Genomic DNA, 7,225 nt, shown 5'->3' on the forward strand with positions numbered 1-7,225 from the left:
GTAATATATAGCACGGAACAATAAAAAATTATAGATACATTGGAGACGTATCAGGTAGCAAAGGAGCTCCCGCGCCATGAGCAGACTAGCTTGCACGTTCACCGGGCCGCGACGCGCATGGGAGGATGAAGCGGTCGGGGTCAGCGATGAAGTGGCAGTGCGCCCGTCACGCCGCACCGAGGGGTGCAACAACGAAGCTTGCTACTCGTGGCCAGCAGGGCCCATGGCGGCGTTGGCTGGTGGTGATAGAGGGCGACGAGGGCAGCCGTCGCCCGTCGAAGACGTCTAAGCGACGCGGGCGGCAACCGCGGCCCGGCGCTCAATGCGAGCCCGACGTGCGTCAGCCATGGAAGTGTCGGAGTAGTGGTGGATCGATCGACTGAAGAGAGGATCCAACGCGCCCCTACCTGGCACGCCAAATGTTGGATTTTTGGTTCCGCACACCCTTGATAGGTTCGAACTCTAGGGTGTGTGCGGAGATCTCAACCTACCCAGCCTGCCTACTCGCGATCTTCTAAGCCTAGCGCGTCGAGCTCAAAGGGACAGAGAGACACATCAGTTTATCCTGGTTTGGGCCACCTTGTGGTGTAATACCCTACTCTAGCGTTTTTGGGTGGATTGCCTCGAGGGGCTGAGGATGAACTAGTAAAGTGGATGAACTGGCCTCAAGAGGTGAGGTGTTCTTGAGCTCAAGAGAGCTGGTGAGGTGGTCGGGTGTGAATGGATCTGATCCTCGTTCTACTCTCTCTCTCTCTCTCTCTCTCTCTCTCTCTCTCTCTCTCTTTCTCTCTGATTCAACCTTCCTCTCCTTTCTTTCCTTCACCCTTGCTATGTTGGCGGCTAAGTCCTATTTATAGTGGCCTTGATCCTCTTCTCAAATGTTGGCGGGAAGGGATCCCACAACGACCAGATTTGAAGGGGGACAAGAAGCACATCCTATCCTGACTAAAGTGGTCTTTGCCTGCGAAAATCCTCTGGTCGTGACGCTGCGATGGGCTCGATGATGACCTCCGTCCTGCCATCCTGGCGGTCTTGGTCTTGTTGCACTAGAATGGAAACCTTTGGCTGATTCCTCGGGACTCCGCGACCGCTGCTTGCCTCCTTTGCACTAAAGAGGAAACTGGTACTCTGCGCCCACCTGGCCTTGGTCGTCATGGCTCACGTCAGCTGAGCCTCGTGAGGTGCACCCTGCATAGAAGTCTCCGCCCCTCGGGAGCCAGCCTGAGGAGGCCGATTCCCTTGGAGGTATTGGCGTCGTCCACCTCGCGAGGCTTGGCCCCTCGCGAGGGTCTTGGGTCATCGATGCTGAAGCTGGGCCATACCAGGCCGTCAATGGAGCCACGCAGTGGGCCGCAGGTAGGCAAGTCTGGGTACCTCCATATCCAGAACGCCGACAATCCTCACATCATGAAATTTTATAACACTCAGATCATATTTTCTACATGTTTCTTACCCATCTCTCTTTTAGAAAATAAGTTAGAAGACTTTCTAAACTGGGATCATGTTTGAGGAAAGTATCTTGCGGGAATTATCTGTGCTCCAATGCTGATGTATATCACTAAATTTTTACATCAGCATGTATTTTGTTAATCAGCGTGAATCCAATCTTTATCTGATCTAAATTTACTTGTAGCAAAATGTATAATTAAAGGCGACAATGATAGCTGTGCCATATTATGTTAATTTGGTGTAGGCTGGTGTGGTCTGGTTTCCCAAACGTTCGTTGTGCAATGTTGCTTTCCTATTATCTGACCTGGCCAATGATAACAATGCTAGTGTGTTAATTTGGTGCAGGCTGGTGAAGATAAAAGGACAAACTCTGGAAACAGCAAGGCAACCCCATCATTTTTTCCAATAAATCTAGGTCGGGTAATATGCCAATAACTCTTGATTAATCTATTCGGTTCCCCTCCTAATTTATGTTATGATACAGTGGTCAAGACACTCTCCACTATCAATAATACAAGCCTGCCAAAATTGCCATCTGAATCTGTTGAGTTTCCTCTATCTCGAATCCAATGGAAAAAATGTATGTTTGTGAACCAATTACTGGCTGAAGCAATGATGGAAATCATGGAGGAATCAGAGGTGCACATTCTTGCGCAACAACAACTGATCAATGTTTTCAGAGACAGTGTAGCAAAGAAGGAAGAACTTGCTCACATGCTTATGGACGTCATCCGCGGTGAGGTTGCAGATTGTGAGGTTGTAGATCGTTAAGTTATGTTCATTTATTTGCACTGGCATCAATCATTGATTGCCAAGTGGATGTAATTTCCTGTAATATATGCTAGATGTGCAACGTTTTCCTTGTATGCCGTACGTTTGCTTAGCGCGCCTCGCATTCCAGCTAACAGGTCGCTAGGAAGCCAAAAAAGTAGTGCAATTATTAGTTAGCACGAACAATCGTGGGCCCTATATGAAAAGCGGCCCATTGCCCTTAATGGGCTTCCCTAATGGGCTCGCATGGGCCAAAATTACCATAGGCCTTTCATTGACCAGTTTTTGTTCTGCCCATAATTGCTCGTTGTAATGGGCTCAAATTATAGCAGGGCCGTAATCGACATTATCTAATTGGGCCTATAGACATGTTCGAACTTTAGCGGTCCCATTAAGTTAATGGGTCGTAACCAGGCCGAAAGCTCTATTGGGCCGCTATAATCGAAACGAGCCAATAGTTAATGCTCGGCCCTGTTACCTCCCGGGTCGTTAACAGGCCGACATCGAAGCGGGAAATAAGTGGGCCCATTCAATTTCATGGGTCATTAACAGGCCGATACTAAGGTCGGGCTATGTATGGCCCAACTGTACTATGGGCCTTTAGCAGGCCGAAAGAGACAATAGGCTCATACTGGACCATGAAAAGCATGGGCCGCTAAGAGGCCCAAAGTCAGGTCGGACTGTATATGGCTTAACTGTGTTTTGGGCCTTTAGTATGCCGAAAGAGAAACCGAGCTGGTATTGGACCATGAAGAGCATGGGCCGTTAAGAGGCCAAAACTCAGGTCCGACTGCAAATGGCCCAACTCATTTATGGGCCGTTAACAGGCTGAAAGACACACCGGGCTGGAAATTGGCCCAACACTTAAATGGGCCGCTAAAAGCCGAAAGACGTACATCCTGAAAATTGGCCCATCCCTTGAATGGGTTGTTAACAGGCCAAAACCACATCGGGCTGATATTGAGCCCAAATATATAGCGGGCTATTAACGGACTCGAACTGATGATGGGCTGCAATGGTGTCAAATAGTTAACGGGCCGTTGACGGTTCGAATTGGCACATCTCGTATGAGTCGTGGGCTTAAATGGACCAGACACAAGTAGGCCTTATATGGGCCGGCCTGCTAATTTTGACAGGACCAGCCTCTTTCACCTAAACGGGCCACTGTTGGGCCTTGCCACGTGCTAACCTATCGTAGGCGCCTCCCGTACAATGAGTGGATGACATCTGTCCCAATGTTGAGCCGACATGTGGATCCTCCGGCGAATGAGAATTGTACACGTGGAAAATCTCTATTAGTCGGGGCTGTTAAAGGGTTAACGGATCCAAACCGGAACCCGATAGCTTAAGGCGACCCATTACGGTGGATGCCATGTGTCGGTTACCCTTGACGAAAACACTTCCATGATGTGCCATTTATCATCATGGAAGTGGACACTTCTGTGATGATAATTTTGGTATTGTCATGGAACACTTGTACGACAGCACAGGTATGACTATCTTGATTCTGTCATAAAAACGTCATGGATGTACATGCATGACAGAAAATGTGACCTACTGTGACAAACACGTATCATCACGGAAGTGGTTTTTTTTGTAGTGATATAGGGTTTGGATCAACGATCTTTACCGACTCTGGGAGTGCAGCGGAAGTAGACGAGTCAGTGTAGACCGTACTTGGAGTCCCTTGAACATTGATGATGATCCCGCGAACCGCCCTCAAACAATCGCTCGAACAGAAGACCAAAAGCATGGCCTCTCTACTTGGTTGCAAGCGTATGGTCTTCACAATCTGGCAGCGCTTCACCGTCCAGAGCTAATCGATGTCGGATAATTAGAAGGAGGAGATTAGAACCACATAGGGCTTCTAATTATGAGGATTATAAGTGGCTAGGGCAAGCTCTAATTAGTCCACTAGGACCAACTAGAACTAGATCAACTAGAGGAGGCTCCAATACTTATATTGCATAGGGTGGAAATCCTCTAGTATATATTGGTTTAGGGGAGAGGAGGGGCGCCACAAAGGGGGGAGGACTCCCCTCCCCTTGCGCCGGCCAAGGGGGAAGGGGGAGTCCTTTCCCCACTAGGATTCGTCTGGAAAGGGGGCACCTCCCCTATTGGGCCCTTGTGACCCAATTCCTTCTCCACCTCTTGGCCTTATTAAACCCATTGATATTAAATTAAATATATATTTGTTCTAAACATTTTCATAGAATTATATATATAAGTTAACATCCCCGGAAACACTTTCCACCTATATATATATATTAATCGGTAAACCCGATATTCACTGAAACACTTCCGGTGACCCCGAAATGCTTCTGGAACCTCTCGGAACTATTCCAGATATTAATGAAACAATTCTACAAATATATTCTCATTACCACCATACCACTAACACTCAGCAGATCATGATTACCTTAAGATTGTGACCCCGTAGGTTCGGTAAATCATAGACATGAACAAAACCCCTTCGTTCAATGACCGATAGCGGAACAATGGACATCCATATCGGTCCCTATGATTACACAAATGATATTAGAGTGAACCTTTGGTTATAATGCGATGTTCCCTTTGCTTCGCGATACTTTACAAAACCCGATGTGCATTGGTATCCTCCTGAGTCACCATGCTCACTATATCGTTGCTCCCGTTACCGATTTTGTTCTTCTTTCTCGTTGACGTGTTCCGGCACCCCCGTGACGTAGTCACTTGTGTCTAGCCAGACGATGATGGATGCGGTCACACGGAGATGGCCCTAAGAATATCTCTCCATCGTCAGAGGAGCAAATCCCACTCTCGAGCTATCCGGTCACTTGCCAAACTCTCCGGTGAGCCTGAAAGTTGTCGTTATGATCAGCTTGTTACAGATGACCTTTGAGCAACCCAAAAGCCCACCGTCTGGTAGGAAGTGACTGAGACACTCTATTGGTTTGAGGAACTAAAACACATGCTAACACTCCGTGTTATAACAGATGATTTCAGACGATATAATCACAAAGTATAACATACAAGTTTTGGGTCAATCTCAATATGACCGTTCTTCTAACGTCATACCCTTAATGTTGTTTTAGGACTATCGTTACACTTAACGATATCCTAAGATCCGAAAAACGTGATCACCAACAACACTTGAGCCAGTCTTAGAGGCGAGACCAGGAACCTATTGTTTACCGTTTATCATTTCACACATGCATATGAGTTTTCCACGAATCACATATTCCAGGATCATAGCAGTTATAGCATGAAATATAAACTCTTAATTATGAATAATGGAAATATAATAATACAATATTATTGCCTCTAGGGCATATTCCCAACAGCGTTCTCATGGTCGTGCGATGCGTCAGGTTCTTATACCACCAGATCAGTCTATGACAAGTTACGCCAAGGGATTCAACGAGTGCCTTTTGTTGCTTGTATCTGGCGAAGTTGGGCACCGTTGAAATGCAAAATACACGCCTAGTTGATGGTGCAACACTGGATTTGGACCTCCGACCGTCGTGCTCGGCATGGGTTGCAAGATAGTCCCTCCATCTGCTATACAAGCCTACAGGACGAGGACAATGCGGAGCACATCCGTATTCAATGTGGATACGCTAGGGACATTTGGCATCGATGCTTGATGGATCTCAACCTCAATGTTAGATGACCGGAGGTAGATCATACCTTCCTTGCTTGGTGGCTTCAAGCTAGGGCCACCTTTTAGGGTGCGGATAAAAGAGGCTTCGACACTTTCGTCACTGCGGTTGCTTGGTCACTTTGGAAACAGAGGAATGCGAGAGTGTTTAAACGATTGGAGCAAATCAAATCAGCGATCCAATTACACAAGCATATCATGGATGAAATCAGGGAGTGGAAAGAGGCCGGGCTAGGATGTGAGTGTTCTCAACCGTTTTGTGAGAGAGTAGGCTTAGGTTTGAGGTGTCGGTGTTGAGTTGTAAGCATACGGTGATGTTCGCATCGCCGGCAAGCTCTTGTAATTATGCTTTCTTCCTTCTATAAAAGTATGGTACACCTTTGGTGTATTCTTGAAAAAAGTATTGTCATAATTTGAAGTTGTTACTTATTATATACACATATTAATTCGCTGCCACAGGCACACAATTTGTACATGTAACAATCTCTGAGCGAAAGCAACAAATATAGTGGTACTTCCCTGCATATGAGATGTTACGTCCGCGACGTTGAGTTGTGAACTATCAAAAGAGACACTTTACCTGTAAAAATTAGTTAAACACAGCCGAGAGTGATACCACCTCTATACGTGGCAAGAAATCAATAATACACATGGCTAGTGCAATGTGGAGACATAACTTTTTGCTTCCCTTCACATCATGTCACGATGACTATAAGTATATAACAGAAAATTGCACAGCGCCATGGAGACAGACATTGTCTTTATCGTTTCTTTGTGCGTGCAATTGTACTGCCATCAATGTCATTATTGGTTCTCGTTAGTGGTATCAAATTCATTTTGAAATGCCAATTTTATACATATACATATACTTACTCCTTAAGAACGTGCACCCATACTATTTATCCCTACGAGTATTTAGGAAGATTGAGTCCGCACATTTTAAAATTGATGAAATAGTCATAAACACACCAGAGTTGACAAACACATCGTACCATTGAAAAAATAGCACCAGAAAACTTGAAATAAATTCAGGAGACGGAACGCCAATTTTGCGTCCTGCAGCTACAAATGTCTTGCTAATTTCAGCCTGAAACAAAATAAGCTGTGCCTCTTTTGAGATTTTTCTCTACTGCTGTCAGGTTCGGTGGATTAGGTAAAATCACTTCTCATCATGGGTGCGTATAGGATTACCAAACTGTCTGTAATAACTGACTGACTGACTGGAGTGAAAATCCCCCTCCTTCCGAGGGGGAAAAAACCCACCGTCCCTTCCCTGGAAACAAACCCGAATCAGCATGAGACGCCAGACAGGCAGGGACGCTCTCGTTTTCTTTTCCCCCTTTTCCTCCTCCATCGCCCCTGCTC

This window comes from Triticum dicoccoides, chromosome 6B, assembly GCF_002162155.2.
Source record: "Triticum dicoccoides isolate Atlit2015 ecotype Zavitan chromosome 6B, WEW_v2.0, whole genome shotgun sequence".
Lineage (NCBI taxonomy): Eukaryota > Viridiplantae > Streptophyta > Magnoliopsida > Poales > Poaceae > Triticum > Triticum dicoccoides.